Source organism: Anser anser (assembly GCF_964211835.1).
Source record: "Anser anser genome assembly, chromosome: 2".
Lineage (NCBI taxonomy): Eukaryota > Metazoa > Chordata > Aves > Anseriformes > Anatidae > Anser > Anser anser.
The window spans coordinates 58453808-58476151 of NC_139721.1; the positions used below are offsets into that span (position 1 = coordinate 58453808).

The 22344-nt window shown below is 34.2% G+C and overlaps 1 long non-coding RNA gene across 1 annotated transcript; it reads left to right on the forward strand.

Annotated features, from left to right (window-relative positions):
- Positions 1-2247: 2247 nt before the first annotated feature.
- On the forward strand, positions 2248-22024 carry LOC310895809. Its single transcript, XR_014580974.1, has 2 exons — positions 2248-5812; positions 19651-22024. It is a non-coding gene; the product is annotated as an uncharacterized lncRNA (long non-coding RNA).
- The last annotated feature ends 320 nt before the right edge of the window (positions 22025-22344 follow it).

Below are 22344 nucleotides of genomic sequence, written 5' to 3' on the forward strand. Positions count from 1 at the left end.
AAGAGATAAAGCAGATTTTATTGCAATTTCATAGCTTTTACCTTACCTTTTTGTCTCCTGTTCCTCAAGGGTCCTATTTTCCAACATCATAACATCTGCTTTTTGTTTCTTGACCTTGCACTTTCCCTCTTTCCCTCCAGGCTATTCACTTATTTCCATTCCACTTCTTGCCCCTCACCAGGACATTGGCAGGGGGAAGTGCAAGTTAAGCAGAAGACAGAAAATCCTCATTCATAATTTTGATTTTTACTTGGCATCAGAGACAAACTTCTGCTAGATGGATGCTCAAAATGTATTCTGGTTATTCATCTGAAAAATACGAGAATATTTAGGCATAAAATAGACAAAATACTATTTAAACCATGACAAACTTTTACATGATCTCTTTAGGAACATAAATATTGATATAATAGTCAGCTAGAAATGAAGTGTCTTCATCCATCCCTTGAGTAATAAAACTTAATTGGTAATGAGTCGGATGTAACCAAATGATAAAATTTTCAAAATCTACCTAATATGGCAATCAGGAACTCTCTAATTGAAGGTGAATGACTACAGCCCCTAATGAGCTTTAGAAATTGCAAGACCAGGTTTATGGTCCAAAGAAGTTTAAATTATGATGACCAGCACCGTATCATGCTGGCAGGTAATTAATATTTATGACAGTTGTTTTTAACTGTATATCTCAGTTTCCTTAAGAGCTCTGGAAAGCTGGTATTATTCCTGTGGTTGCCATAGAGGAAATGAGTGTAAGGAGCTTCTGCTGCAGACAGGCAACCACACCAGTAGCAGCATTTACCATTCCCATGGCAATCATTGCCAATATTCATGACAGCATCCTTAGTAATCCATTCCCAAGTGGCTACAGGAAAAGTAAGCTCAAGACTCAAAGGATCTTTTCCCAGATCTCAGATCTGAGCAGACCTTAGTTCTGCTCTCTTTCTCTGCCCTTTAGCTTCCCTGTGGCAGAAGCAGCAAAATTTAATTTTGCCTGCCCCTTCTGAGAATTCATAAGCTGCTTTGTCTGAGAGCTAAAACACATTCATGAATGATTACACCAAAGTATTGAACCAGTATGTAATGAGTCTTTCTAATCATGCCCTTGCCCTTCACTTGCAACAGTCAAAAGCTCTCAGAAGTGTGAAATGTACAAACACATGAAGAGCTTTCCATAATTTATTTGTTTACTGTGAATGAAAGTAATAATGTAGTATCTCTCTCGCAAACATATATTACCTTTCTCCATTCATAAAATATTCCCAAAAGGTTAATTATACAAAAAGAAAATGCAGTTCAGCATTTACACATCATATTATTACATTAATTAAGCCATAATAATTAAGACCTGCAGCACTTTTGGGGGATTAATGGCCAGCTGGGACAGTTGGTGGCCCAAGGCTATTCTACAGGTCATTTATTCCATTTAGTTGTTAATTTTCTGGGATATGTTCCTGAGTCAAGGTCATTACTGATAGGTCACTTGTATAAAAATAAGTTGTAATCCCAACAAACATTTTATGCTTTTTTTTCTATTCTGCAACATTTCTACAAAGCATAACATGCTCTATGTTTAAGCTGTGTTACTTGTTGTAACAGTAGATATTTTAAAAGGTAGGAAAACAATTACACAGATATATTGTTACATTCACTTTTGTTTTCATAAATATAAGTTCACACAACTTTCTTCTTCCTACTAACTCCGGGGGGGGGGGGGGGGGGGGGGGGGGGGGGTGGGAAGTAAAAATCTTCTCTTGCATATGTTGCAATAAAACGTCTTGATTTTTTAATAGATAGTAATAACCTGAAAAGCTAAAAACTCATAGTTTGATTAACAAAATTGTCATCTTTTAAAACAAACAAGCAAAACCTACCAAGCAAGCTCTCCCAATCATTTTTTTTTTTTTTTCCGGTTGCTATCCTGCAAACTTATAATGAAAATCAATTATAATTTTTTCTTCACTGAATCAATGAATTTCAAGCTGAGATCTTTATTGAGACCTTTGTCCATCTGGAGAAGTCCACTATCAGGAATCTATATTGAATGGCGAGGAAGGCAAAGGAGTGTACATCATCCAAAAATTACCAATCTGTTAAACATATGTTATTTATTTATCCCATAAGAATCTATATATATCTACTGTTTGGGTCATAAAATTATTATTTTACATATTTGACCTAGAGATAAAACTCCCTAAAGTCAAATAATAGTGTATTAATATTTTTTTCTCAGATTTTTTTCTTTTTTTTTTTGACAATATTTTTGTCAGAGATTGTATGTCCACCCATGTTTACTTTCTGGGCTTACATGCAGAAACATTTTCTTCTAATTGCTCAGTGCTTACTGTTTTGTTTGTATCTTGTGTCTCTGCATCTATGATGTCCAGCTATATGCTGACTGCAGATTGGGTGAGGACACAATAGGTTCCTATCATATTTTATTGTATGCATATTGTTCAACACATCTTTTCTACTTAGCTTTTCCCATTATACTTTTTTTTTTCCCCCAAAGCTTTCCTTAGAAATAAAATGAACAGAAACAAGAATGAGCACTGATAACTTTTTTTAAAAAAGTTTGAAATAGAAATAATTAAACTAGAAATTCTTCAAACCACTATTTTGGTATGGCATTATGGATTGCTTACTTCAAATCTTTATACTATATTTAAAAAATGCAAAAAAAACCCATCAACAGCAACGAAACAAGTTGAAAGAACTTTATATTCTTTATATTTACATTTAACCACAAAATTATAAAATGCTATTTGATGTTTGCTTCTGCAGTCTCCATTTGCATCCTGTCTTGTGTACTTAGTACTTCACGGGTTCCAATTAAAAAATATCCTGAGGAATCATGTCAACAGAAAGTGCATAATGCACTTGCAGTGCACCCAGATAGGTAGATTCAGCTTGTGTAAGGAATATGAAATCCATTATTTCTGAAATTCACATGCCTCTGTTGCAGCCTGAGTTAAAGCAATCCAAGTAGTGCATCACGCTCTGACATAAACCCATAAATGCTTTCCATCTGTGGCTTTTCCCCACAGAAGGGAAAGTGGCTGTTAGAGAAATACTGTGCAAAAAATCAAATAGTCCTGCATATAACCCTCCCCAGGGACACAGAATACTGCTGCTTCCATTACCACTGGAAGGAATAGTGAAGGAAACTCTGGTGTGACAAAATCTCTCTGAGTCACTTAGACCAGCCCTGGAAAGCAGAACATGAGGGGGCCGTGAGACTTCTGAAACACTTGATTGTTCCTGAAGTTGGGAGCCAATTCTGATGTAAATAATACTGTCTGATATAAATAGCATTCAATTTACTAGCTTCTAAGAAAATAAAAATAGCAGCTGAATAATCTCCATCATATCCTATAAGGATCAAACCACAAGCTTGTAGGTTTATAATGCAGGCTTTTATCATATAAGATACATGAGTAACTGCATTAGTTGACATCCATATACTGTCACAGGAGATAAATGTTGTTTAAGCCACAGGCAGCGAGCTGATTCTTTCACATCATTGTTCCATGGCTCCTGTCTTTTCTTAGGACAATGCGCTGCTACAGCTTTGTTGGTCTGCAGGATAGTCCTGACCTTTGAGTGCGTATGTTTCGTTATTATTTTCATATCTGCAAAAATGTTTGGGATAAAGGCAAGTGAGAGAATGGCTCTAACAAGCTTCCACCGTTCATATCAAGCAAATTGTCTTTAGGTGAAAAAAAGATCCTATTTGCCTCAGGGAAACCAGGGAAACTCTCTCATCAGATGGAATAGATATGCTGATTTCCTCAGAAGAGGTCTTTAGATAATATTTTTATAACTGATAGTGTTTCTTGCCAACTAAAGGTGTTGTCTCAAGCTCCATTTAATTATTATAATGATCTTGTTTGACTTTAAAGAACTGTCAATGCTTTTCTTTAAACCATTATTTTAGAGATAGTGGTGGGGAATCATTTGTTTCTCGGTACAATACCTGGTGTCAAGAATGCCTCTAGATCCTATTTGTGCTAGATTTTTAATGCATCAGGGTAAATAAAACAGCAAAATTAAAATTCTTACAATATATCTATTCCAAATGATTGACAGAAAGGTTATACACAAGGATTATGCTTTCCTTTAGTCTACAGTTTCCCATCAGTGAATATCTGTAAACTATGAGGTAAGCCAAAGTCCCTCATTAAGAAACTGAAGATATTTATTTTGTCTTTTTGAAAAGCATCAGCTGCTTGTCTGGGAAAAAAAAAAAAAAAAAGAGCTCAGACTCTGAAATTGCAGTGTATAATGGAACAGAGTATTAAATAAATCCTCAAGAAGAAAAAGAAAAAGAAATTCTGCCTTCTGTATGTCTTTGTAACGTTTATGTTTTTTTCTAAAACATTTACAATAGGAAATACCATGAATACCAACCCCAGCAAGATACAATTAAGCAAAATAAACAAGAAAAGTTGATACCTGCAAAACACAAAAATATACATAGCTGCAGGCAACAATAGTAGAAAGAACATTCCAGTTGATGGTGGACACCAAGAATCTGAACTTGTAAGTTAACTAAAATTTCAATATTTTGTACCTTGCTATGGCAGTCCATTTAAATGAATGAATCTTATTGTTCCAGATATACATAATAACTTGTTTTTCCTTTATTGTTGGAAGGCTGGGCATTGAGATTTGTAGTAGCTCCTTCTCTCAAATCACTTCAAACCACAAATTCCACAGAGTGTGGAGAGAATATATTAAATATACAGAGTCCAGACAATGCTGTCATTTGACTCTGGGAAGCAGCCAAATCTCTGACATTGCAGTTGCATTAATAGAACTCTGCACTGTGTTGAACATATGCTTCTCAACAGGCAGTATAGTACTGTTTACAACAGACTGATACTGCAATTATTTGCAGAACTTTATTTTTGCCCAGAACAAATTGTAAGATCTGACCTGACACTTCCATGGACAGACAAAGGAATTCTTGGGTTTCAGCACTTTGAAAATCAAAATATTTTACTGCCCCGGTATAGATTTAGAGTCTTATTTATAGGTATTCATTAAAGCATCCTGGTTTCCTTTATTTGTGTTTTTTTGCATTTGCCCCACATACTGAAGATTTACAACAGTTTTCTAGAAACAGGGATCCAAAGTTTTTGAAAGACTTTTATTACCTATTGAAATGTCTAAGTAACTCAAAACCAATTAAGCCATTTAAAATATTGCAGGTATATAGAAGCACAAAACTAAGTGAAATTTATGGTTTCATGTATAAAGTAAGGTTAAATTTGCTTAACAAGTAAAACATTGCCAATCCTAACTGACTGCAGTTATGAAATTAGTATTCCTAAAGTAGGTTTCCAACTCCCTGTGCATTACAAAGCAATATTAGTATGACTTTTTCTCCTCTGCATTCTCTCCTACAAAGAGAAGGGCTTTTTGGTTGTTTAGTTGCTTGTTTTCGCCTTTGTGTGTGTGTGTGTGTGGTTGATTTTGATTTTGTTTTGTTTTGTTTGTTTGATTGTTTTAATTTTTCAATATTCCTTTCACAGCCAGTGGCTGTACCTGCCTAAGAAACAACTGCAGAAATAAAAATATATCACAACATGTAGCCAGCTGTGTAGAATCTCTGAAGAGAAGGATTATTTTAAATGGAGATTATCCTTTCATGAAGACAGAAGCGTCTCATTTCGTGATGTGTCTGAGGGTGTAAGGTTCAGTAAAGACTTACAGACCATTTGGAATCTTGAAACTTGACTACTTTTGGCAAGAGGTGGAGAGTCCTGCTTTCTTTCAAAATATCATGGTGATATGGCTTTCTTTTCAGAAGGTAAAAGCACTCATCCGCAATGTTGCAAATATTGACTTTAGTTATTTTCTCTGTCTAAATAGATACGTCTGTACTCTCCTCTCAGGAGAATATCCTAATCAATAAGGGCTGGGGCTCTCAAGCCCTCCTGTTCAAGTTTCATAAGACATTTTTAAGAAAGAGGAGGAGAAAGAATACCTCTCTAATTTAATAGTTAAGAAACTTGCCCTTGAATAGAGAAATTTACATCTACATCTAGAACAAAAGCAAGGCACTGACTGAACTTTAAATTCTGGAGAGTCTAGTTTGACATCTGGTCAAAGAAATGGTTTCTTATCTTGAGATATAAGAACATTGCATTAGGAAAACACCTCAACAATCTCAAATCAAGTCTGAGAGTAGGCTGTCCTTTTGGATCCATGATATCCTGCCCAAATCCCTGATGAATTCTGATGGAAAGTATATCCTTAGGAAAAAGGCTCAGTAGCAGCATCTCAAATGCTGTTATCATAGTTACAGTGCTGAACTTTGGATGGTTACCATGCAAATTTCACAAAACTAAAGACAATTTCACTGTGCAATTTTCCCTCCTATACACTTCATTATTTTTTTCCCTTTTTATAATAATTTTGATTTGAGTGCATCCTCATCAAGTTTGCCAATTACACCAAACTGTGTGGTGATATTGACCTGCTGGAGAGAAGGGATGCCATTGAGAAGGATCTGGACATGCTTGGGAGGTGGGCCTGTGAGAACCTTATGAGTTTCAACAAGGCCAAGTGCAAGATCCTGCACCTGAGATGGGGCAATCTCAAGCACAAATACAGGCTGGGTGAAGAATGGATTGAGAGCAGCGCTGTGGAGAAGAACGTGGGGGTGCTGATTGATGAGAAGCTTAACATGAGCCAGCAAGGTGCACTTGCAGCCCAGGAAACCAACCATATCAAAAATACTGCATCAAAAGAAGCGTGGCCAGCAGGTTGAGGGAGGTAATTCTCCCCCTCTACTCTGCTCCCATGAGACCCCACGTAGAATACTATGTTCAAAAGCACAAGAAGGACCTGTTGAAGCAAATCCAGGGGAGGGCCACAAATATGAGGGCTGGAGCACCTCTCCTATGAAGATTGGCTAAAGGAGTTGGGGTTGTTCAGCTTGGAGAAGGCTCTGGAGAGACCTTGTAGTGTCCTTGCAGTACCTGAAGGGGGCCTACAAGAAAGCTGTATAGGGACTCTTTATCAGGGAGTGTGGTGACAGGATAAGGGGTGATGTCCTTAAACTAAAGAGGGTACATTCAGATAAGATATTAGGAAACAATTCTTTATCATTAGGGTGGTGAGGCACTGAAACAGGTTGTCCAGAGAAGCTGTGGGTACTCCATCCCTACAAGTGTTCAAGGACAGGTTGGATGGGGCTTTGAGCAATCCAGTGTAGTAGGAAGTGTCTCTGCCCATGGCGGGGGGTGGGGGTGGGTTGGGGGGTGGGAGGGGGTTGGAACTAAATGATCTTTAAGGTCCATTCCAATCCAAACCCTTCTGTGAGTCAACATACCAGGCATGTTCTTATGGATTCTCGTCTTCAGTACTGAAGAATTTATCAATATTAAGGAAATAATCTGCAAAGGCAAATTAGGATTTTTTCAACCTGACAGAGCACATACACTTTGAAATCCCAATGAGAGCTATATTCTTCATATGCACACCATGCATAACTAACAGATCTAGCAATGCATAAGGAAAAAGGTCTAGATCATGGGAGCACTCAGACATCAGTTTAGAGACTGAGTTCCTCATTACTTTCAAGAATGAGACAATTCTTTATATTAAGGATTTTTATTACTTCAAAATTTTTCATGTAAAAATAAGAACTTTGTTTTTCAGAAGACTCAGGGATATGAGAATGCTCAACAAAGGTTAAAGTACTAGAAATATGGTGCCAAGGCAAATGGGACCTTCAGGCTAATATATATTCCTTGATGTCTGAGTTCTTTTTCCTTGACAAAAATCAATGCTTAAGTTTATTTTTAACTTTAGAAGATGTCATATTTTAATGTAAATTTCAATATATTTTCTTGTCTCTCTGTAGAAATTCCATTTAGAGCTGTTCTTCTCCTACCCAGCATAGAACAATGATCACACTAATTAGAATTTTTAAAAATAATTGACTATCTCAATTTTTTCTCATCTTTCCATTTAAGCCATTCTCCATAGTACCTGTGTAGGAAATATGCATTTAATTAACCCACTTTATTTTAGTCTTCTCTGTTCTTAGTAAGATATCAATAAATTATCAGTTTGGAAACTCCAAAGAACTTTCCATCATTTCAGAATAATTTCAGAAAACTCCAGGCATTAGAGAACTACTGATTACTGGAATCATATTAACTCTTAAATACTAACTATAGTGGGTTCCAACTAATTTCCTTGTGTACTCCTAAAATTAAAATAAATAAATAAAGAAATAAAAATTAGCTTACTATTTCATTCCCAGTTCCTGGTCCCTATGCCATTTTTACCTAAAGTCTGTACATAGGCTCTCTTTTGGACTGATGCAACTAGTTTCACTTGATGAAGAGGTAGTTCTAGGAAGAGATTTCTTTATGGAGAAATCCTGAGAGGTATTTTAAACATGATCCCACAAGTTATGGCTGCCTACATATCAAGTCATCCTTCACAGTCCTATCAGAGGCTATGCCCTTCATGCTACCCACACAAAGATCCAGAAAGCCATCAAATATCCTAAGCTTCATGGGCTTAAAATGTTGCTCTGGGTAGGACTACACTTTATTTCAGATACTGTGAATTAGATGAAAAAATCAATCAAACAAAAAAAACATCTCTTACAGAAGCAAGAGACATGTAAGTCTGTAAGACTAGACCACAAGCTATGCAATGAGAACACCCTGGACAGCTATGGATGTCCAGATGGGGAGTGAGGACATGAATTGCTTTATACCACTGGCTCTTTGAGATAAGGGATCTCTCTTTCAAATGATATTTTGGCAGTATTGATGTAGATTGCTGTTCCTATTTCTAGAAGAAACTAGGAGCTCCCTTTACAGAGTCATGTCCTACCTAAATATTTTCTTTTAATTAAATTAGAACAAATATTATGGCAACAATAAAGTTACACTAATCTTTTTTTTTTTTTTTTTTCGGGGGGGCAGATAAAATATTATTATAAAATAATACAAGTAATCAGTATTTCAGTCAGCCTTCTTTTTACTTGCTTCAGCAAGTGAAGGAAGGCGCATTTCAATGACAACATTTTGTTTTCATTTAATTTTGACCTTCCTATTCTCTTTCCTAGTTAGACCTAAAGGAAAACAGAAATGATAAATTAGAAATAAAACAATATATTGTAGCCATGCTTTTTTGCCTATAAGCAGGAAAAAAAATCTTAAAAGAATCAGTTATCACATTTTATAAGGAGATTGTGATTAAAGTCACCTTGTGTTTGTTTGCTTAAAAATATTTTAGATGATTGCTGACTAATACTCCTCTATTTATCCATATAGGAGTTACAGAAATATAAAAAAATCTACAGACTAATATATTGAAATAATAACATTTAAGAACTAGAACAGCTTTACTCCCAAATGTATTGGGCACTGATGACATAGCATAGCTCAACTTCTTGCAAATTGTTTTTCCTGTGACTACATTTCAACATTTAGTTCACTTGGCACTCTTCCTGGGGTCATATTATCAAAAAAATAAAATAAATAAAATAAAATAATAAAATAAAATAAAATAAAATAATAAAATAAATAAAAGTTTTCTTAATCAAATTTAAATTTTTTTACAGATTACTCTTAAACTCTCATACAATTATTTATTTAATTATTTTCCTTTGGCACCTAAATATAAGTTCACTTCTTCAGAAACTGGTTGGTTATGCTGAGTTGTTGAGATTCACCATGCATCTTTTCCTTTCTTTCTCTGTACAGATCAGTCAGCCTGGTGTATTCAGACCTGACCTTGTTTCTAAGACTGCCAACAATTTTATTTATCAGCAAGTGTATACATATTGTTGTAATGTATTTGCTTTATTGGCAATGTTTCATAGAATCATAGAGTCATAAAGGTTGGAGAAGACCTCCAAGGTCATCTAGTCCAACCATCCTCCTACCACCAATATCACCCACTAAACCATGTCCCTAAGCACCATGTCCAACCTTTCCTTAAACACCCCCAGGGACAGTGAGTCCACCACCTCCATGGGCAACCTGTTCCAATGCTGAACTAAAGTTTCTTACTTAAAGTTTCTTAGTTTCTTTCACTTAGTTTCACTAAGAAATCGATTGTTTTATCCTATTCAATCAGTATTCAGTAGGTTTCAATCTACTTTATTATCATATCTACCTAAACTTGAAATGTGGATTAAAATCTAAAGGACAACACGTGAGTATGGAAAATGATCATATCTAATGTCCAGGCACTTTTCCCCTTTTTGTTTTTCATATTTATTCCCTTTCCCCATTTACAGGATTACAGTCATGCTGTGTATGACTGTAAATAAGGCAATTAAACACTTTTCTTCTTTCAATTCTATGTATGGGGATAGGGCAAAAATCTCAATATGATACTCTTATTTTCTATCAAAATGGTAGTTCTTCTCTCCAGTTTTCTAGGTGTGAGGACCTTCCTTCATAGAAAGTTCAAAAAATTATTTCCAAATATTTCTTTAAAAAATGTCAAGTGCATCCCTCTTATTTATTGGACATTTTTCTTCTGGCATTTACTTTTTCCATTTACACAAACTGAAGTGAAAAACATAAAAGAAAAACAAACAAACAAACAAATAACAAATAAAACAACAAGAACAAGAGCAACAACAACAGAGAAAAAGTCAGAAACACCAGATCAAATGGAAGAACAATAGTTCTCAGGAGATGTTTCATTGATATTTATTCTTGAAATGGAAGTTGATAATTTCTAGTGGAAAAAAGTTAGATCAGTCTATTTATTAGGAAATATGTGTTTCTGTTCTTAAAATGCTAAGTACATGGTCCAACTACCCAACTGAAAAAAAAAAAAAAATCGATTTGAACTTATTGTAACTCTACATGATGCTTTAAAAATATGCTGGTGATGCCTTAAGGTATACACTTTCAGTATTTTAAAATCTGTTTGCAAAATACAGCCAACTGGCATTTGTTCAGAGTATGTTAATTATGTCTATTGTCATTTAGATGGGAGATTAGGAGAGTAAAACTCTTTGCACTGCTCTTAGTGCACCATCTTTCATTTTTAACTGCTTGCTTGAGCATTACTGAAGAGGACAGTCTGTCACAGATTACTACTGTTCAGTAAGTAATCTATTTGAGCTTCACATTCTTTGCTGAAACATAAATAATACATCCAAAAAAAAAAAAAAGTCTTTTTTTGTCCCTGTTTAGGCTTTTGATCCTTCCTAGTCAAAGACTAATATTAAAGTACATTTTACTTGGCTGCACTAGTAAGATAAAAATAAAAAGAGAGAGAATACACAGGATAGGGTGAAAAGTGAAAAACAATACTCCTACTAGCATACTGAGCACTGTTTCAAAGAACCAGCTGATCTTCTCATCTGCCAGATGGGTCCTACCAGCTATGTTTCAATTATGAGATGGAGGTTCTCAAGGGAACTTGATATACAAAATAGAAATCCTTGCTTGTTTCCCCTTCCTGATTTTCTTTGAGCATAAGCTACTCCCAAACTAAGATTGAAATCTGCTTCTTTGGGTAGTTATGTAAGCTGAGCAGAAATATATTATCAGTGTTTTAAGATTATTATTTTTTTAATGAATAATGTATATATATATCTATATATAGCAAATTAAAGTATCTAATATTGTGTGTGTATATATCCAAATTACACATACATAGATATATGATATTATACACACTTTCTTCCCCTCCTTTTCCCCCTAAACTCAGACTTCATCAGATCTTTAGCAGTGCTTTGTAGGATTAAAGGTGTTGTTCCTGAGCCATCATTGAAGAACCATTCCTACCTAGAACATTGCAGTTAAAGTTTATTCCATAATTTCTTACTGACAGAAAGACCCCAGTTACCACTAGAAAGTGGAAATGAAATCTAGATGAAATGAGAAGAATAATTGGTTAAGATTCATGAAGTGTTAAGCATATTTTAGGAAGTTACTGTAGATCAGTATAATGGGAAATCACAGCATGTTAACATTGATCTAATATTTCTTGGGAACTGAATAACAGTATAATATTCATAGGCTTCTTATTCTGTTTTTTGTTTGTTTGTTTGTTTGTTTTCCTTCCTACAGTGTGCAAGTGTAATTAGAAAGAAACGCTGAAAATCAGAGCCAACTTCAGCATGGTGTGCTGGCCAGAGTTCTGAGCAAAGATTATATGGAAATCAGAGTAGAGAAAAAAAGCTTGTCCCATTTAAACATTCAGGATGGGACTTTGGAGACTCAGTGGGTTTGAACAGGTTTTCTTAATCTGTAGTTTTACATTGAGGAAGTGAGGTTTATTCAGAAGAGGCAACGAGATGGAAAATTCTCTGGACAGTGGTGAGGCTAAATAGGCCAAAGATCTGAAGGTACAGAATCATCAAGTTTCACACAAGAAATATTTCAACCTGAAGTAAATTCATCTTTGTAATCTGTGACTATATGTTGCAAATTCTATCACAAAATTTATACTGAATGTTAAACTATTTAATATGCTAGGGGTAAAAAGCTGAAAAATAACAAACCACAAAGGAGAATACAATACCAATTAATATAAAGATTCAGGAGTGTTTGGGGGCTTTCTATTAGAATGTTCTTTTTCTACCGGATATTGCGCTTTTTTGAGAATCATCATTATGCTTGTTTTTAAAAGGAAAAGAGAAAATTTAAATATTTTCATTCAATTTCGTTCAGGCTCAACCTGATGATGAATATGTCAATCATTAAACAAAAGAACAAAGATGCTCAGTTCTTGTTTCATACTTGCAGGAGCTTTTGTAACATCATTCAAAACCAAGTATTTGTATATTACTATTGTTGGACTTCAGTAAATGAGAACACGAATAATTTTTAAGGGTTAGGATAATCAGTCTGAAACAAAACCTTCAGAATATTTTGTCAGAACATGCTGAAAATAAAATATTAGTAAAAAGTAAGTAAATAAACTACAAGGAAAAACCTGTCAGGAACACATTGTTTTTTGTTAAACTGTATGAATTTCAGCACGGCAATATACATATGGTGATTTAGTCCATCCATGAACCATACCTAAAGCATGTTAATAATATTTGCATTATGTACATTTGGTATACTATTAAAAAGTAACAAATAGCATATATATATATATAGAAAGTATATATATATATACACGCTGTTTGTATATATATATATATATACACACTTTCGGTGGACTGTCACTACAAGTCTAAAAAATGTTAGAACAATCCATATGTGCTTCTTTTTCTTCTTCATGTCCCCAGATTCTAGATTACTGGGAAGTATTTTTCAAAGAACCCACAGAGTAAACTTTCTGTTAGACCCTTAAAAATTTAAGCCCTTAGTCTGAACAGATAAACTCAAATTGCTCTACAAAAGGCAGTCATTTATGTTTAGAAAACTGAATTTGCATATTATTTTATTTTATTTTATTTTCGGTAAGAATTATTCAGCAATGAGGTAACAACAGCCTGTAACAAGACAAATGTAGTCATAGTAGAAAAAAAAAAATTGTATTCAACATTCTATTTAAACTACTCTCCCATAAATTATTCTCCAGGTCCAAATAGTTTGACTTTGGACTGTCTTTTATTCACTAAGAAAAATTCAAAACAACTTTATTTTATTTTTTATACCATTGGAAAATTGTCTTGCACAACACAAAAAGGTACTCTAAGAGATCTGGAAAAAACATTTCCAAACATATATTTCCAAATATATACTTCCAAAATATTTTTTTAATTCTTTCTATTCAGAACAAGTCTTGAAGAACCAAAAAATTCTTTTAGATGAATGTGCTCAGTAGTGAAAAGGTCAGTGTTTCCTTTGAGTGAATCAGAAAATCTTAACCTTTTTTTTTTTTTTAGTAAAATTTATTTAAGGCAATTGGCATCACGTAAATGTAAACTTTAAGGAACAGAGTTTTGCTAATTAGTGTAAAACCCAATGTAATAATCTTTTACACATCTTTTATTGAGTACACCATCCCACTTTCTGCAAGTACAGTCCAAAAACAAACAGAGGAATCATCACTTAGATGCCATTAAGTCCTAGCAGAAGTTGAAATTATTGAGAGAATATCTTTTTCTTCAGTCCTGACAGCACTAGCACTACCATCTGTGTTACTCTGCACTGAGGGAAAACAAAACAAAACAAACAAACAAACAAACAACAACAACAAAAACAGAACAGACAAAACCTGCGCAGGATTTATTTGGTTGTCCAGACTACTGAAATTGCATTTCTTAACAAAATCTTAGTCATAAACTGGCTAACTCTCATTAGCTGTAACTAATGGGGAAAAGAATTTGACCCTTGATTTTACCAATAGACAGTAAACAAAACAGAATATTTAGCCATTAGCAACATAAGAAACAAACAATTTAAAAACACAAAACAGTTGTGTATATAAATATATATATATACATATACATAAACACGTGGGATTGTGATTACAGATATAATGAGATTAAAAGAAAAGGGAAAAGGAGAAAAAAAGAAAAAATAGAAAAGAAAAAAGTAAAAAGGGAAAAACAAGAAAAAGAAGTGGGAAATTTTCACAGAGAATTTGTTTTAATTTTATGAAATGTAGTGTTATGTTTAAAGTTATATCTGTCCTGGTGAGTTCACATCAGTGAGACCTCCAGCTTGCTGGCACAATTAGGGGGTCAGTCTGGCAGGTGATGGAGAAGTCTGGAGTTCTGGTAGAAGAGGTGGAAAGCAGGGCACGGCTGGATTTTCCAACACAGAAATAACTGATGCTTACAAAAGCATCACTGGGGGCAAGGAATGTAACAGTCAGGTGGTTGTCTGGCACAACTGAGACAGGTTATATGATGGACAGATATCCACCCCGTCTTCCAGCAGAAGTCCTATCCTTCTCCAAGCAGCCTCCCAGGCCATTTGCCCTGTGGGTCATGCCCCTCTACTAGTCAGGTGGACTGCTGTGACCAGACAGCTCTAGTGCTGCAAGTGAGATCCCTTTAAAGTGTGGTAATGAAGAGAAACTGCATGGGTTGAGGGTCATTTTGTGGGACTGCAGTTCATTTGGTGGTGGTTTATGTAGTGAACACACAAATAAAATGGTAAAAATAGCCAAGCAAAACTCTGCATTGTTTCATGCAGTTGGCCTGAGGCCATAATTCTGATTTCCTGGTTTTAACTTGATACTGGCACAAGAAAATTTCACCCTTCCCTGCTCTGGAAATTATTCCTATTAAAGTATCAGGATTTGCTCTTGCCCTGGATATTTTGTCAGTTCTTCTGTAAGATGGATTGGGTAAATGGGAAAATATTAAATAATTAAAAATAATAATAATAATAAAGGTTTTAAAAAGCTCAGAAATCACATAACAGTTTCAAAACATTCTGACCTACCTACAACCAAAGAACAGCAAATTGGAGCACTGAGGAAAGAACAGGCAAAAATACAGTATGACACCCTCTCTTTCAAAGCTGTGCTTGATTCATATGCTTTTTCATTGCCTGATTATAAAATATACTAAATGATGAAGTCTTGAAGTTTAATTTATTCATTGCAAGTCCTTGCTTCTTTGGTTACCTCTAAAACTTCTAAATCTTGTTATTTCTTTAACCTATTATGACAAGTAGAAACTCTATTTTGCTGTGACAAATCCATGAAAAATGTTGCTTTTTAATTTGTTTATTTTTTTATTCAAAATTTTTTTCTTGTCTATTTAGTCAAATTATATATTTTAGTGGGAAGATACATTATTTGTAGTTTATATTTTTGAAAATAATAATATCAGGAAAGGTTCAATAAAAATAGAAAACTTCATTTTCTGGAAATAAAAAAGAGAAGTATTTCAATAAAATAAAAATTACCTTCAAACAAAATAATCCCCCAAAACTAATATTTAGTTAGAGAGTTCAAGTTAGTTGTAGATTTTTCTTTTAGAAAATCAAAATCATGACAAAGTCAATCAAGAAAAGGAATTCCTTTATAGATTTGAACAAAGATATAGATTAAAATTAAAAACTGCATTTTCTTTAATATCTGTGCTGTGAGGAAATAGTATATCCTGAGCAGAAATATGTAACAATGTATTTTAAATATTAGGAGCTAAAGCACCATAGGATTCAGTTACATAGCCAACAAAGACAGGCTTCCCGCAGGAATCCAAACTACAATCAAAAGTTCATTCTGAAACTCCTAAGCACTAAAAACAGTTGTAAGACAATTTAACTAGCATATTAATAACAATACAATGCAGCAGTAGATGTCTGATCTGGCCTATTTTAAATTAAAAATGATTACCTTTTTAATTTACTAAAAATTAAAAAAAAAGCAGTTATAGATGTTTTTCCAGACACAAGTATAGCTCTACCTTCTTTCTTTCTTTTCCTTCTTTCCTTCTTTCTTTCTTTCTTTCTTTCTTTCTTTCTTTCTTTCTTTCTTTCTTTCTTTCTTTCTTTCTTTCTTTCTTTCTTTCTTTCTTTCTCTTTCTTTCTTTCTTTCTTTCTTTCTTTCTTTCTCTCTCTCTCTCTTTCTCTCTTTCTCTCTTTCTCTCTTTCTCTCTTTCTCTCTTTCTTTCTTTCTTTCTTTCTTTCTTTCTTTCTTTCTTTCTTTCTTTCTTTCTTTCTTTCTTTCTCTTTCCTTTCTTTCCTTTCTTTCCTTTCTTTCCTTTCTTTCTTTCTCTTTCTTTCTCTCTCTTTCTTTTTCTTTTCTTTCTTTCTTTCTTTCTTTCTTTCTTTCTTTCTTTCTTTCTTTCTTTCTTTCTTTCTTTCTTTCTTTCTTTCTTTCTTTCTTTCTTTTCCTTCCTTCCTTCCTTCCTTCCTTCCTTCCTTCCTTCCTTCCCTCCCTCCCTCCCTCCCTCCCTCCCTTCCTTTCTTCCTTTCTCTCTCTCTCTCTCTTTCTCTGTCTCTGTCTCTGTCTCTTTCTCTTTGTCTCTCTCTCTCTCTCTTTCTCTCTTTCTTTCTTGATTCAATTAATACTTGAGAAAGATTCAATAAAATCTCAGTAGTACTGGAACCAAGAGTGTACAAGATAAATGTCCACAGAAAGTAAGCTAATAAGTATACTCTGTTGTTTACACTTGGAATGAAAATGTATTCTTTATATAAAACATAATACTAAAATTATTTTATTTAAAAAATATTTTGCTACATATTTACACAGCCCTAAATATATTTGAAATGCTAAAATATCAATAAAATTAAAAGCAAAATCATTATGTTTTTTTCATAATACTTAAAAAAAAAAACAAACAAAAAAAGAAGTTGATTAAAGATAATATGGGTCTCCTACCAGTAAGACATGAAGATAAGATGCAACAAGAGACTTTTAAGAAAGAGGTGGGAGAATTTACGGAAAAATTTTAAGTTTGCTTTCAAAATATTTTGCTTTGTCACAATTTAAGGATATAATGACTGGTAAAGGTCAAAGATATATCATCAGGAATCTCTGATTCACCAAACATTTGTGGAAATTCCCTTGATTGGGAAGGTAAATATTCACTCAAGCCAGAGAGGCAAGATTCAGACTTATTCCACTGGAAATTATTCTCGAGAGGAAAATTGTTGTCATGGCCAGAGAACATCCAGTCACAAATAGCTGTTTTCTGGTTCCAAACTACCCGTCATAGAGTCATCTGGAAACTGAATTTCCATTCCCTGGTTGTAACAGAACATTAAATAACAATAACATATGGCTATAAAACAAGCTCTCACTCAACCACTTTAAAAAACTTCATATGTGAGTTTTAAGTGGAAAATTACTCCAAAGCAGAAGAACCATAACAACTATTTTTATTTTATTTTATTATTTTATTTAATTTTAATTTTATTTTATTTTATTTTATTTTATTTTATTTTATTATTTTATTTTATTTTATTTTATTTTATTTTATTTTATTTTATTTTTATATTTATTTCATACTGAAAGCAGTGATCTTACACAGGTGATTCCAAACTGAAACAGTATGAGACTTTTATTTTATATATAAAAAATAAAATAAACAAAACAAAACAAAACAAAATAAAATAAATAAAATAAAATAAAATAAAATAAAATAAAATAAAATAAAAAATAAAATAAAAATTGTTTTATTCAACAGCTAGTAAGGCTTCCAGTGTTGAAATAAACTGTCGATGCAACTGCCTTTGAGGTATCATTTTAGGCTTAACTGGTCTTGTACTCAAACAAATTTATTTTCTTTAGCCATGCTGCCAGTTTTTTCTACATTTTTGAAAACCATTGTTGATGTTATTAAGACATTTTATTTTTCACAGACAGGTGAAGGGAAATTTGTGTATGAAACTTAATTTGACGTAAGCAAATTAAATTGTGGAAATGCTGCTGCAGATTAAATATGTAAGAACAGCCCTGTTACCTAAAGTCATTATGGCAAACACACTTATCCAAAACGAAAAAGAACTATGTGATTTTTCTGAATTCAGAAAGTCTGGAACTTGACAGAATTATTTTAACTCAATAAATGAATACAAAATTAAAATATAATGATATATGGCAATAATAGTATGATTCTAAAGTATTGGGGTAAATTTGAATAAATGGTTTTTGCAGTCTGGAGGAAGTATGCCCTGGACAAGTAATTGATGTAGTTAAAATATTTTAATGAAAATTAATATATTAAATATTAAATAGATAAAATATGTCAAGTTTAGATTGATCACCCAGAACTTCCATATCTGTGACAAATTAAAATATCCAATATTTCAAAAATGTAATACATCTAATGAAACATTGCATAAATACAACACATGTAAATCTATATGTTTATAGCTATATTAAAATATATCACTCTCTTTCCTAGATATATCTACGTGTACATAAACAAACATTTCAGTGTAATTAGAATATGGGAAAATGCAGAGTTTTCACTTTATAGGAACTTACTTGCTGAAGTGTTTATTACAAAGAAAAGATATAATAATAGAAATACAATCCCTCGTCCCTGCCTATATAGAAAAATTCCTGCACTTTACTAGTGCAAGCTGCACCTGCAGTTAGGATGACCTGTTCTCCAAGGGACATTGTTTTGCTGTGTTTTTTCAAACATAACTATAATTATTGTAGTAATCCTAACTAAGAAAGGTGTTTTTTTTTTTTTTTTTAAGTCTTTTTGGACCCAAGTGCCATCAAATGTTGCAAAACATACAGGCTGACTACAGCTATTGCTTCCATTGAGCGTCTTGTTTCTTAACAGCTGTAAGCAGAGAGTTCTTCCTGGGTGAGGTGTCAGTCTGTCTCAGGGTGGTATAGGTCTTCCTCACACTTACCAAATGGGGCTACTGAAGGTATTTGTACGCTTCAAGCCACCTGAATAACACAGAGAAAGGAAAACAAATTTTTGGATATTTAAGAAAATGAGACCTGCTGATGCATAAGCTCAAAGGTTTCTGTTAAGGTGATTTTACACAGTGATTTTTATGCCTATGTCCATGGGTTTAGGAAGAGTTTACGTGAAGAGTTTAAATTGAAAGGCCAATCTTGGCCATATTAAGGCCAAGATTGTCAATCAGTCAAGGAAATTATGGATTTGTCTCCTAATTCTTCTTATTTTTCCCATTCCTTTTTACAGAATTTTTTTTTTCTTTGTTTCCTAATGCCTGGAAGAAGCTTTCTGATCAGTAAAAACCTGATCTCTTCCCCTGTGACCAATCAACATTTAAGATTTTTCCGTTTTTTCAGAGCCAGCCATTCTGAAGCAGGATAACAGCAGCAGGGAACTTCGCATGATGGAACTACCCTCAGCACAGGACCCATGTGTTGCCAGGAAGCTCAGGGAAAGTTCGACAATTTTTGGAAAATAGTTTTATTTTAAAATTTGTCCCTGGAAATGTATTATTCTTAGAAGTTTCTGAGAGAGAAACTGGGATTTTGATATGTGCATCCATATACTAAACAAACAAATAAAAAGGCATAACAAGTGAAATTCACTTGTGATGTGAAATTTCACTACAAATTACTTAATGTTATTTTATTCCTCCCTGTAATTTAAGTAATCGAAGAAAAATATATGTATGTAATTCCTGTTTGAAATGAGTTCTTATCTAATTAATTCTGTCTTTGCCTAGACTACTTCTACTTTCCTCTCTGGGGAAGTATGAAGCATCAGAAATATTATATTAAGTACCAGAACATTTTGCAACAGAGTAAGCTTTGTTAGACATATTTTAATAGCTATATTCTATATTTTCCTGCTGTTTTGTTTTGTTTTGTTTTTACCTTTGTAAAAGACAGAAGTAAGTTTTCAGTCACATTAAGATGACATGTTAATAGTGTGTTTAGAATAGAAGAACAACTTTGTACTGACTGTGATATCTGGCAACAGACAGAGCCCCATCCATCCCACAATATTGTGTCTCATACCAGCCAGGAAGCAGAAGCTTAGGAAAAAAAAAAATATAATAAAGAGGCAGTACAGAAGGTAATTCTTTTCTTAGTATAGCCTTTCTTTTTGCAGCAATAGACAGTAATCTTCTGAACTTTTCATTGTGTTTAGACTGCTGCAACTGAAAGTTATCAAAGAGTGTAAAGTCCATATACTTGTATAATATGTTTTTAACATGTGATTTAACCTGGCAGGCAGCTAAGCATCACACAGCCACTTGCTCACTCCCCCACAGCAGGATGGGGAGAGAATCAGAAAGGTAAAAGTGCGAGAACTCATGGTTTCAGATAAGGAAAAACTATCTAGATTAACTAGGTAAAGCAAAAGCTACACACAGAAGCAAAGCAAAACAAGGAATTTATTCACTGCTTCCCATCAGCAGGTGGATATTTTGCCATTTCCAGGAGAGCACGGCTCATTGTGCAGACAAACACCATCACTCCAAACATACCCTCCTTCCTCCTCCTTTACCCCAGCTTTTATTGTTCAGTGTGACAGTCATATGGTGTGGAATGACCTTTTGGTATGTTTGGGTCAGCTGTTCTCTCTGTGTTCCCTGTTAACTTCTTGGGCATCCCTAGCCTGCTCGCTGGCAGGCTGGTATGAGATTAAAAGCCCTTGGTTCTGTGTAAACACTGTTCTGCAACAACTCAAAACATCACTGTGTTATCAACACTATTTTCACTACAAATCCAAAGCACTGCAGCGCACAAGCCATTATGAATTAAAAATAACTCTATCCCGGCCCAAACCATGACCTCTCTGTAAGACTCTGCAGAGAGTCAGCTATCTAGGCATATGGAAAAGTATACGGAAAGGCAAAGGTTTGCTCTCAGCTTGTCATCTTTGTTTCTAGATTCTGTATGCTTGCTTGGAAGATGAACTGATGGGCTAGACTCATAGTAAAGCTAGCATGGCTTAGGTTATATAATTTCAGAATTTATGCCTATACATTACAAGAAAAAATATATTTAGAAAAAAAAATGGTGAGTAGTGTGCAAATTGTCTTTGTTGCAACTCAAATTAGTTTAACAAAATGGCAGAATATATATGTAATAGACAATTAACTTTTTTCAAGAAATAACAATCTGTTGTCAAATCTCATGTTCTAGGGTTAAATTTAAAGTCTCAAGTTGATTAACAACAACAACAACAAAATAATCTATTTCAGGTCAGCAAGGGTAAGTGATTAACTTATAATTCCCCCTATGATATTTGTTTTTCCTTCCAGAAAAATCTATATATCTAGTCACTGAGGAACAACTTCCAGGTCTCTCTCACCCTTTCCTTGTCATTATTCTGTCTTTTTCTCATTTTATAGAAAGCTTAAATGGGAGTTACAAGAGAAAACATACAAACAAACAAAAATACACTAGCTAAGGAGTTAAACACACTTGAATCTCATCAATACATATAAATATCTGAAGGGAGGGTGTCAGGAGGTTGGAACCAGGCTCTGTTCAGATGTGCCCAGAGAGAGAACGAGAGGCAATGGGCACAAACTGAAGCACACGAAGTTCCGACTGAATATGAGGGGGCATTTCTTTACTGTGAGGGTGACAAAGAACTGGAACACTTTGCCCAGAGAGGTTGTGGAGTCTTTTTCTCTGGAGATATTCAAAACCTGCCTGGATGCCATACTGTACAATGTGCTCCAGGTGATCCTTCTTGGCAGGAGGGGTTGGACTAGATGACCTTTTTCACTCAAAGGGTGGTGAGGCACTGGAACAAGTTGCCCAGAGAGGTTGTGGATGCCCCATCCCTGGAGGCACTCAAGGCCAGGCTGGATGTGGCTCTGAGAAGCCTGCTCTAGTGCTTGGCAACTCTGCCCAGAGCAGGGGTGTTGAAACTAGATGATCTTTAAGGTCCTTTTCAACCCAGGCCAGTCTATGATTCTATGATCTTCAGAGGTCCCTTCCAACCTCAACTATTCTGTGATTCTGTGATTCTGTGAATCAGTTAAGGCACTAAAGCAGATTCTGTGCTGCAAG